The following is a 12,623-nucleotide window of genomic DNA, read 5'->3' on the forward strand; positions in this document are numbered from 1 at the left end:
CATCAACATGGACTCCAGTTCCTTCACCACAAAAAAAATGACAACTTTCTTTAGTCATTTTCAAGATGTGTCTTTCATAGGGTATGACATTTCTTTTTCTTTTTCTTACTTCCTTCTTCCCTTCCTTCCTTCCTTCCTTCCCTTCCTTTCTTTTCTTTTCTTTTCTTTTCTTTTCTTTTCTTTTCTTTCTTTCTTTCTTTCTTTCTTTCTTTCTTTCTTTCTTTCTTTCTTTCTTTCTTTCTTTCTTTCTTTCCTCACCTGAGAATATTTTTCTATTGATTTTTAGAGAGCGTGGAAGAGAGGGAAAGACAGAGAGAAACATCAATGAGAGAGGGACACTTCGATTGGTTGCCTCCTGCGTGAGCCCTGACCTGGTCCCCAGCAAGGGAGGAACCTGCAACCTAGGTGCATGCCCTTGATCAGAATCGAACCCGGACCCTGAAGTCCTCAGGCCCAGGCATTATCCACTGAGCCAAACCAGCTGGGGCAGGATATAACACTTCTTAGCCCTCCAGCAGCGGACCTCCTTTTTTTTCCTCCAGGAGTGTGGTGGAAAAACCTTAGATCACATTCTTGGATTCTCATTACCCAAGTTACCAAGAACACTGACAGTGACATACAGGGACCTTACCCAACGAGTGGTCAGAAAATGTGTTTCCTTTGCAACTCATGCGCAGAGGTGGGTCTGCTAGCACATCACAGCTGGCAGCACCCTCTCCCCTCTCCCCATCTCTGGGCCTGCTCAAGCCTCTGCCACGGCTTGGGCAGGGCCCCCTGGCTCTGCTCTAGGCTTTAAAGCGAGCGTTCCACCTGGCTGCTCATATTGCCCAGTCTCAGCAGCCACCCCCCTGAGGCTGGGGGACTCCAACGGGTCTGAGAGGACTGGGCACTGCCATCTTGTGGCTATGGGTGCCGCCATCTTTGTGACAGAGTGGTGGTTAATTTGCATATTACCCTGTTATTAGATAGGATGCTTAGGAAAGCTCCATGAACAGCACTGGGTATTATTACTGCTGCTTTTGTTATTGTCCTCATGACAGGAAAAATAGCAGAGCAGAGTGGAAGGGAAGCTGCTGTGGGTAACCAGAAATTTGGGGAGTGATTCTCCCAACTCTTGGATAATCAACACCAGGGCTGCATGGAAGGTCCAGCCATTGGCCATAGCCACCAGAAGGAGCTTAGGAAACACAGTCAAAACATGAGTCTTGTCCAGGCAGAAAAGCAACTCATCAAGGAAAAATTTCATTTCTTTCAGTGAGTTTTCACTAAAAAGCTATTCTGAGTATGTGACAAGTTTCCTATTCTTGCAATTAATGCTTTCTATTGGAGTCTTGAGTAATCAGGCCCCTGGGCTTATTGAGGAACTCCGCTCGTGTCAATCGGACAGTGGCTTGAGAAAGGGAAAAGGTAGGTCTGCACAGGAGCAAGAAAAGGAGACCCATTAGGTGTGTGCAGGGGCAGAACAGTAAAGGGGGGTATCATATTCAAGAGCTGACTCTGTGCTCCTAACGTGTCTACAAGTAGGCATCCATCTTCACCTGGTGACCGAAGTGCAAGCCATACTTCAGGGCAGCTGGAGAATTCCCACACCCGTGTGAAGTTCTGGGAGGCGCTGGACTCAATCCAGAAACAGCCGCAGAGGGAGGGCTTTCAAGAGCCACAGAGTCTCTGAGATGCTAAGGCGTCCCTGCATAGCTTGTGAGCTGCTTGGTGAAAACCACCCTAAACCTTCACCACTAAAGCTAAGACAGGCATCAGCTTCTTGAAAGCAAGATGTTTTAAAAATTCAGGGGACACGAGACAGAACACATGAAAAGATTTTGCCATTTTCCTGGAAAGCACTGTGTCCACTTGGTAATGTTTACAGGCACAGAACAGCCACAGTTTTGTGAGGAGGGCTACTCACCCAGTGAAACAGCCACCTTTCTACACGCCCATGCAACATCCCTGGGTCTCTGTTTCTTTATCTGAAACCACAGCCATGTTGTACCTGGTTTTACCTTTCTCACATATGATATTTAATTTGGTTCTCTTAACACCCTGAGAGGTGGGTGTTATTGTCCTCACTGGGGAGGTAAAATTGAGGCGCTGAGAGGTTAAGGTACTGATTTCAAGTCCCCTAAACTGTCCCAGGTACACCGGGCTCTCGTTTTCTTCTGCATGTGACAAGACAGAATGAGAGGTGGGAAAATGATTCCTCTGGGCTGCAGCTCAGAAAGGACCAAAATTGTGTGCAGGGTTATTTTAGAACAGGACACAAGTCCTCAATTTTTTTTGGGGGGGGGTGTGGAGGGTGAGAATTTTTTAAAGCCATGCAGCCTATCTTGTGGCACATTTTAGGGGGTTTGCAAACATTTAAAAAATTTGCTTTTACATGCAAAGCCAAGACTAAACTATTTCCAGAGCCCAGTGTTGGTTCTCTGAGTTATGGAGGGGTCTATGTGTAGTCTATGGGCCCCATAAATATTAATGAAGGCCCAGATAACAGATGATAACAGCTGTAGTTCTGGGCTAGTTCTCATGCCTTGTATTTGCACCCAGCGGGGTTGGTTATGATTTCATGTTTAAAGAACTGAGCTTCATGATACAACATATAAGGATCAGTGATGTATGTCTTCCTGCTACTGAACAATGAATTCTGTGCAAACTCACAGCTACACACACACACACACACACACACACACACACACACACACTGAAATCAGTAAAAACCAAATTTGTTGAATTTATACAACTGTTTTTGTTTGTTTTTGTCTGAGCTTTGTTTTTTACCACTGGGACTCCATTTTTTTTTTCCTTAATCTGATTATTTTGTTGATGTCTAAAAGCCTAGATATGGTGCTACTGGAAAAAGCAGCTACTGTCCCTAATTTTCCCCACCCTACCCCAAAGTGTCTGTATTTTCTGTCACAATGTCTCCTTCACCTCTCCTTCCATCCACACCTGACACTCTTAGTTCATCTGTCTTGTTTTTTTCACAAGGCTATGAACGTGCTTCTTTAGCAATGAGCCTCTATGTCACATGTTCTTCACGGCCTACATCTTCACGCAGACACCGGTCTGAATATATGCACTGCCTGCCGCTAGTCAAGGGGGTGGGGAAGATTCCATTTCAGACTGAATGGGAAGGAGCCACCCCAGGCCTCTGTCTTGCGTTCACATTACACTGTCCATAGGAATCATCTATAATAGTTTTGTAATTTAAACTTCAAAGCAAATCCAACACTTATGCCTGCCTACGAACTACCCAAAAGTCACCAAGCCCACAAAATTTTGAAGTCACAAAATTATACTACAAATCACGAAGACACTAGAAAAAATGACCATTCCCTGTTTTACTTTTTAACAGAAAATTATAACCAAGTACCAGAAGCTATAATTTGACAAATCTGTCTATAGCATGCCTTTTCCTTCTAGAAGCATCTTACATGATATTTAGATATTTTTTCTCTGTACCTTGAAAAGGCAAGAAGTAAATATCTAAATATCCTTTTATTTTTTCTAAAAATGATATATCCATGATACGTATCATTAATGGCTTTCTAGAAGACAATATGAAAACACATCCATATTTCAAACATGCATAATCTTCAAATCAAAGAGTCCACTTCTTGAAATTTACTCTTAAGACATTGTAAAAGTGTGTACAGATGTATCCAAAAGTGCTTTATAATAATGCAGAAAGAAGCCACTTGAGAGAATGATGTAAAACATGGTTATGGGCAGAGAATTTGGGCATATGTTTCTAAATGAAAAATAATAGGTTTTTGAAAAAACTTATGTATGTCTGTTTATGTTTGTGTGTGTACCTACATAGAAAAAAATACCTAGAAAGATATTTATCGAAGTATTCAATGGATTATCACTGGGTGATAAGATTAAAGATTATTTTTACTTCTTTAAACTTCTTTTTACTGAATAACTGCTTTGCAAGAGAATAAAAGTAAAAGTATTTAAATTTTTGGGGAAACACATAACAAATATTAATACCAAATTGAAATATGTTAAAATAAACCATTAGAATCTAAACCACAGAATCTCAGGGGCCAGTGTAGTGGTCACAAAGCCCCTCTGTGCTTTCCCACTCCCACTGACTTGGTGAGGGTTAAGGAAAATCAGGACTACAGGAAAGCCCTGGAGCCCTAGCCAGTTTTGCTCAGTGGATAGAACATCAGCCTGCAGATTGAAGGTACTGGATTTGATTCCAATCAAGGGCACATCCCTAGGTAGCAGGCTTGATCCCTGGCCCTGGTCAGGGCACATGCAGGAGGCAACCAATTGATGTGTTTCTCTTACATCCATGTTTCTCTTTCTGTGTCTCTCCCCCTCCCTTCCACTCTCTCTAAAATCAATGGAAATATCCTCAGATGAGGATTAACAAAAAAAGAAAAAAGAAAAAAGAAAATAAAAGGGGGGACAGGGAGAAAGAAAAGACGTGGAGCTTTTCCAATGCTGTCACTCCACACACAGCCTTGTCTCATTAGTAATTTAATATTTGACACCTCCCCCACCTTCCCAGTACTCCTGGGCAGACTGCTGGTGACTGACTGATGGTGTCTCTGTTGCCAGAAAGAAGAGCTGAGGTGTCAGGGGAGTAGAGGTGAACGTGAAGAGGGGCAATGGACTCCAAGAAAGCATGCCTACAAATCACATGCTATCACATCCGAAAATGCGTTTGCTTATTAGGACACAACCAGGGGAAACATTCACTGTAGCCATTTAGCATTCCATTGCAAAAATGAAACAGGCACAAAGACTAAATCCAACTTCACTTTTTTCTCTCTCTGTTTTTCTTCTCTCTGGCAAATTTTGAACATCCCTTATTACCTGCCACATGGGCCATACCACACCTGGAGAGAGATGCTGTGTCTTCCTGAGTGGCATGTGGTCATATTGATACTTAAAAAGCTCCCTTTCCCCTGCATGCTGGTCCCAGAAATGGAGTCCACTTTGCTCATCTTGGCCCAGACGTGACCAGCATCCAGTTCCTGACCCCCAGCACTCTGCAGTCATCTCCAACCTGATTGCTGCCTCATTTCTAACCTGTCTTGAGCTCAGACACACTACCAAGCATGTGATGGGCCAGTTAAAGCTGCAGGTCAAGCAGAGACAGAGCGTGTAGATTCTATTGAAAGGACACACGACTATCCATACAAGAGCAAATGTTGTCATCCTGGTCAGACCTGGATCCAATCGGCGCTGGAGAAGATGAAAGGACCCTGGCTACAACGAGGAATCGCCGCATACTAATATAACCTAGTCAGATACATTGCAATTTCTTGTCATTTCTTTTTTTTTTTTTCTTGTATGAAGGTTGCCATTATTTCACACACATTTGGCATCGATAAAAGTAATTGTTCCGTTACTACCTGTCTCATAGGGTTGAAGGAACAAGCATTTTATAACTGGGTTTCGACCACTTTTAAGTGGTCTCTTTCCTCCCCTCCTCTTCTACCCTCTTTACGTGACATTATTTTCTTTAAATATAAAGATTAAGTTTTTGCCCTAGCCAGTTTGGCTCAGTGGATAGAACATCGGTCCTGGGTTCAATTCGGGTCCAGGGCATGTACCTTGGTTGCAGGCTCTTCCCTAGCCCAGGCTCTGGCTTTGCTCGAGGATCTGCAGGAGGTAACTAATCGATGTTCCTCTCTGTCTTTCCCTCTCTCTCCCACTCTCCCTAAAATCAATGAAAAATACCTTTCAGTGAGGATTAACAGCAACAGCAAAATATTATGTATTTTCTATGAACACAAACATACCAAGTCTGGATGAATAGCCAAGGAGCTGAGGGCCTGCTCCACTTTTGAGTGCTGACAATGGAATTAGGAGCTCATACTATGATTCTTTCAAAGCAATTTGGAGATGAGCCATCGCCAGATTAATGAGACGTAGGTGGAGCAATGACCCACTCAAAGTGCTTAAAACCAGACGCTGTGGCCCCAAGTCTCTGGAATATTGCTGCTTGCTGCTCCTAAGTCCACCCACTTGCCTTCCCACCTGGAGCAAGTCAGCCTGGCAGGGAGAGGACATGGCTCTCTGTGCCGCTGCATATTGTTGCTGTGCTTTATGTGTTTTTAACAACATGCTACAAGTGAGGTTATGTTATGTTCATTTCCCTCCATGTTACCTGTTAGGACACTCAGTGGCAAAAGGGAAATCATCGGATAGGCAGTCACTACATATGCTGTTGGATTTTACACTGTCTCTCTGCTTCTGCAAGAAAAAGTCCATGACTTTGCCCTTGCAGGTTTGATACAGTGTGTTTAAGAAATACAGAGGGAATAGAACAGTGTTTACCATCCAACTGATTGACTAACAGAGCAATAGTAGTAGTTGGCAATGACATCCACAGATATAAACCTGCAGTGCTGAGCCACACAGAAATGAGTGAGATTAGTTCCATTTCAGTTACAATAACAATAGGAAACAGGCCCACGGGTCTCTGCCTTAGTGGCAGCAGGGGACAGATTGCAAAGCAGGTCTACATTCAATGATCAGACAAGGGAAGCCCTCCTCCCAAAAAGCAAAATGAGATAATTGCCAGAGGCGGCTTGCCCTGAGTTCTAAGACTTAGGAGGTGATTTTTATTTATTTTTTTGACAAAGAGAACCGTGGAGAAGAGAAGTGAAAATAAACTGCTCCGGTTCTAGGCATTGTTGGAACCTGGGCACTGGCTCTCCTTACACAGTCCTCAGAAGAGTGGATGGCTTCAAAAGAAAACAAAACAGAGCATGATACAGAACCATATTTTCACCCTCAATAAAACAATTCAGGTCTCCCAAATAGGTGTCTAGGGTTTCATAAAGGCTTAAGAATCTACCTTATAGTATTTGAGATTACTTCCTCTCTACAGTTGAATTAAAACACGAAGAACCCAAGTTGTAATAGAATTTTTTTAAATTAACACTACGCTGAAAATAGAAATCAATATTGGAAACTTAAAAAAAAAAAAAAAAGTGACTCAGTTGTTGAGCGTTGATCTTTGAATCAGGAGGCCAGGTTTCAATTCCTGGTCAGGGCACGTGCCTGGTTGCATGCTCGACCCTCAGTAGGGGGAGTGGAGGAAGCAGCAGATTACAGATTCTCTCTCATCATTGATGTTTCTCTCTCCCTCTCCTTTCATCTCTGAAATCAATAAAAACATTTTCAAAACAAATAAATTAATTTTTAAAGTGTACTTAGCTTTTATGCCAGCCTGAAAACAAGCAACCCTGAAGAGGTCTGTTCACTTGGATTGGATTTGACAATGTGGCATCTACCTTTTCCTACTTCTGTCATGTTAATCCCACCTGTCCCTTCCACTCCCACTCATTAGTCCTTTATAATTTCTTTCCTCCTCTACACCAAAATGCAGAAGTGAAGTGTGAAAAACAGTGTGAGTGCACTTAACTCCCTGGGAAAGGAAACTATCTGGCCATGTTTATATTCTATGATATTAAAGTAATTCGTCTGAGTTTGTGTTAATGACAGTAAATCTCTCGTACTGACAAGCTGTGGTCAATTATCCTTTCTACAGCCTTTTAAAGCCGAAGCACTAGGAAGTGCGTCAGTGCTGGAAACTGTGGCTCCCTAATTCAAACAAAAGAGCCAACCAGTTTGAGAAGCTCTTTGAATGGTACCCCACCAGCCTCCTCACCCCCAAACAGCTCCCCTAGGGGCCTGCCCTTGCTGGGACACTTCCGCTGGGATTTACATGAACTACACGAATGGAGGAAATGGTTTAAATAAAGTGGTGTGTTATTTATCCCTGTAATGAGTAGTTTAACGGCGACAATTAGGAAGGAAATTCTACAAGCCTGAACTCCAGTTACTTATTACTGCCACTGAAAGTCAATTAAAGTATCTAAGTAATTACAGGGATTGGGATCATCTGTCATCTTGCAAATCACAGGAGAGGGAAGAGGCACTGGGTCTGTTTTGAAAGCGCGTGATCTAGTCTTCCGCATGTTGGTTAATTTTTGGACAAGGGAGCATGTGCGCAGGCTTGCCCCACACATCTGAAGATCTGTTGATCTGGAAGTTCAACAGAAATGTTCGCTGGATTTCCATCCAACTTCAGAGGCTGTGCAAGAAGCAAGAGTCGAGGAGCAGGGAGGTGAAGAAGGGCCCATTCTGCCAGATCAGTCACCCCACTCTCTTCAACTCAAGAACAAAGGTGCCTTGTTCCTCCTTGTGCTGCTACTATGCCAAGTCCTGCTCTCTTACCTACTTCAAGGCCAGCCTGCTCTCTACCAAACTCCAATACCTCCCACAATCATCTTAGCTCACTGTCTCACAAATATTCTCATTATGATGTAAACCACTTCTTTGCTTTTTTCCCAACTTGTTACTTATACTTAAGATGCATTCTCCCCCCCCTCCCCCCCTGTCTAGACAAATCCTCTGATCCTGCAAGTCCTGGCTCCTCCTTCATGTGGCATCCAATACCAGACATCTCCTTCTATGATTGGCTTATGGAGTTCTATGTTTTTGGCTCAGTGGTTCTCATAACACTTGCAGGGGCTACATCTTACATCTCCACTTCTTGCTCCACATCTGGGATACATTTACACTCCCGAAGTGGTACCTCCTGAGTTTTGGTTTCTGTGGCTGCTGTAGTTTAGTCTCAGGTTTGGTTAAATGTTTTAATCAGGTATAGCTGGCATCCCTTCATTGGTCCACCCCATCATTCATTCCACAGCATGTTGAATAGCTACTTAGAGCAGGACATCAGAACTATGGCTTCTAAGTTTGAATCCGGTGCTTCCTCCCCTACCCCATTGCCTGAATAGGAAACTACATTTGCTCACACTGCCCTGCACAAACGGGGGAGTTTCTCAATGCTCATCATTCTTTCCTTGGCTAATGCTTGCAGGGAAATGGTCATAAAAACACAAAAGAAAAAAAAATAGCTCTCTCTCCTGTGGTTCCACGTGGCTCTCCTCAGAGCACTCTCAGTCCAAACCAGAGGACAAAGAGAGGAAAATATTTTCAAGTGATCTCCAAATGACCTCAGTTTTACATAAAGTTCAAGTTTGGTTCAAGGGATGGGCAGAACTTAGGTCAGCCAGCTATGTTAGGGTCAGCCAGACAGTGGGGTCAGCCAGCCTTGTTTGGGTTGAATTAAGAACACTTGCTGTTCTTCACATCCCAAGACAGATATTGGAATTTTAACTTTCCTCCTTGGGGCCTCTTTCTGTTTTAAAAGTTCATTTCACCTTCAAATGAGACTTCCCTGAGGATCTATTTTCTCATTCTCCCTTTTCATGGTGTGTCCTTTGGTAGCTCCTATTCCACACCTGTGGTGTTTAGACTTCATACTTCCACTTGCATTTGCCACCAATATGTTGTTTGTGTAAAAACGAACATACTGATGTGTCCAAGGAAACTGATCAGGAGGAAACAGGAAGTCTGACTGATGAGAAAACCCACAAATATTTTCGTTAATATTTCTCACTGTTTTGTGCAGGAAATAGTGCCTACAGGAATGCATTGGACATAGGATGTTCCTGTTCTAAGACATCAAACATAAAGGCAAGACTGACAATTTCAGCAGCATTAGATCAGGTCAAAGGATGCTTAAACTCTTCAGTGGCTCGAGCTCTCTTACAACAGTCAGTACATTGCACTGGAACCATTGTATCTGTGTTGTAACACCCACATCCCCAATAAGTACAGGTGAATTTTGCGATGGTTCTTTGCTATCTCCTGGGTTGGTATTTTCTGGCATACTAAAATCAGTATGGGCCGATTGCAGTATATACCAACATATACAAATTCAGACCACCTTTGAAGTAATCAGTTTTCCAGGCTACATGCTTGAGGAGACCCTTCTTTTTAATTGAGTTTCACAGTCAATGATACGTTCATTCCAACCATAAAATACGTATTTACTGACATCCACTATTACATTACAGGTGCCATTAGAGCACAATCTCATCCTCTATTGGCAGCAAAGATGTCCAGGGATCATCCTGGGGAGGTACAGCTTGGCACTTCCCCGCGGAGGGGACCCAGCTGCAGCCCGGCCATGCCTGCTTCCCACTGGACATAAATGAAGATGGGGACGTGAGGGGACTGTGGTAGCCCCGAGGTCTGTATGGGGATGTGAAGTTCTGGGGTTTGAAGACTGAATCATACTCTCTCCAATACCAAGTTTCTCTTCTGTTAACTGGGTGATTTCACAGGAGCTTTTTCAGAAGCAAATGCTATCATCAGAAGCCTGGGTTATATAACTTTTATGTTGGTCTGCAATTATTTATGAGCTCCAGTATTTTATTTGGGGGGAACTACCTTTTGAAATAAAACCAATAAAAACAAGGTTTCCTATTCTGACACCAGAACAGAATCCACGAGAGCAGGTCGAAGTGGTCACGCAATTCTTAAAGAACCATTATGATGGGCCGATTGCTCTCCATGGGTGCTGGCAAGGTTGCCAGCTTTGCAACTTATGCATTTGGACCGGTCATCCTAGGCCTCCATTCAGAGCCCTCGTTGTCCTTGTTAACATTTACAGTTACAGTCATTCATGCTCCCAAACAAGAGGACCCAGAGACATCATGTAAAATGTCTTGCGAGGTGATCCACATTTTGTGATTGCTGCAATACTTGTGGTCATTGTAGTCCCGATATTAATCTCTTTGTTGGGACCTCACCATGAAAACAAACATTCTTGTTACATAACCATCTGCTCTGTACATGCAGTGCTTTTAGTTGGCTATGTTAAAGGCCCGGGCATTACTTTAAAGAACTTTCTGCTGCAAAGCCTCAGCTGAGACATCTTTTGGCTTGGATTCCGCTGCTAATCCTCATAGCCTGTGTAAGCACACATTAATTAGCTAAACAGGGCCCTGGACATGTTGAACTCGTATATGGAAACTCCGATGGATTATACATTCTTTATAGTGTCAGGTTTAATTTGCTCATCTCATCTTCTTAAGGAGGGGCAAGATACGCCTTTTGATGACATCATTGGTACTCTGATTGGCTTCCTTAAAATCATGTGGGGATGATGATTCCATGCCTTTAAAGATATCTGATTAGTCTGGCAAGACAACCTGTCATTTTGATAAGTTGAAAAAACAATGGATGTATTCTAACATTTTTAATATTGCTAATATTCTTAAAAGCAATGAATGAAGTTTCACCCAAGAAATTGAATAGCTCACTAATGAAAGTACTCCCCCCAAAGAAATACAGTTCTGACAGGTTTTTGAGAAACAAATTCAATTAAAACATTCTGTCATTCTGCTATAAAATGGGTTTGAATTGCAAAATGTGTCTAAAAATGACATGTCCTCTTAAATGATTTTTATCTGGAGACAATCTATTTAAGATTTAACTAATTTGAATCAAGAAAAATTAATTTTCTCATGTTTAAATTATAGACGTTAACTAAAAAGACTTCAGTATGTGGCTGCTTTCTATTTTTAGTAGCATTGTATTATTGCTTATGTATTTTAAGTCTTGATTCCTCCATGAAGAACTAATGCATTGATGCTAATTTTTACATGTAAAAATTAAATGCCCAATTTCTTTATTGCCAAAAATAAAAAAGATATGTCTCTGCACAATGGTGTTGGTCAAGCAAACTATTAGCCAAATAAGAGTAGAATTTTTTTCAAAATATTGTTGCAAACTTTTGTTTGTTTGGGATGATTTTTGAAAGTACTCTGAAATGATGTGGAACCAGGTCTGGTGGGTTGAGTGGGTTACCAAACTTGGTAATAATATTTTGGGAGATTTGTAACTATAATGAAGAGCTCATTGTCCTTTTGACTTAGAGATGAATCTACCAAAGAGAACTTCTGAAAATGTTTAGAGAAGGAGCAGCACCAGCAGAAGACACAATACACATGGCCTCATGTGTGTCTGCCTTGAGGTGCTCCCCTTTGAAGTTAAAGATTATGAGATGTTTACTTACAGCAGTTCAAGAACAGGATGGGAGAGCTATGAGACGTTGTATTTTTTAAGAAAATTCCACCCCCCCTTTTTTTTATTTTGCAAACAATACCAGAGTGAAATTATTCTAAGATCACATCTTAGAGAATCTTAAGTGCTTTTTATTGCCTAGGTTTAAAAAAGAAAAAAAATCCTACACACCCAACATTCCTCCCTATGCCTAAAAGATTAATTTCTCACCACGTTGGGTGATATCAGCGAAGTCATCCTGGGGTTAATAAAAAATTTTAATGCAAGGGATAAACGATATGGGAACACTGTATATACATGTCACAATTAACTACGAAGTGTTTTCTTTATGCATAAATAACATGAGTAACTGAGCTGTCCATTAAAAATATAAGAAAAAAATAGCCTGGAAACTTGGCAAGTCTGACTTACAAAGAGTTGATGTTAGTTATTTCATTATTAGTACATTTATCTGTTAAGGAAATCAGAAGGCATTCTGTCTGAATATATCTATTTTTTATGTTTATTGGTGGTAAAAATGGACCTAAATGGGCTTCCATTTTTCATCTCAAAAGTTTGTTGTAGAAACTAAATAAAATAATACATGTATAGTGCCTGGTAAGCCATTCCTATATCCCCCCAAAAATTCCTTTTAAAACTATGTAATATTATTAACTGTGTATAAGCTCTGAGTAAATAAAAATATGAGCAAAGAATTCATAGACTCTTTAAAT

The 12,623-nt window shown here is 41.7% G+C and overlaps 1 pseudogene; it reads left to right on the forward strand.

Moving 5' to 3' along the window:
- LOC118714587 overlaps positions 1 to 10,991 on the forward strand; it is a 190,627-nt pseudogene extending 179,636 nt beyond the window's left edge.
- The last annotated feature ends 1,632 nt before the right edge of the window (positions 10,992 to 12,623 follow it).

The sequence above is a fragment of the Pipistrellus kuhlii genome, unplaced genomic scaffold (genome assembly GCF_014108245.1).
Source record: "Pipistrellus kuhlii isolate mPipKuh1 unplaced genomic scaffold, mPipKuh1.p scaffold_m20_p_10, whole genome shotgun sequence".
Lineage (NCBI taxonomy): Eukaryota > Metazoa > Chordata > Mammalia > Chiroptera > Vespertilionidae > Pipistrellus > Pipistrellus kuhlii.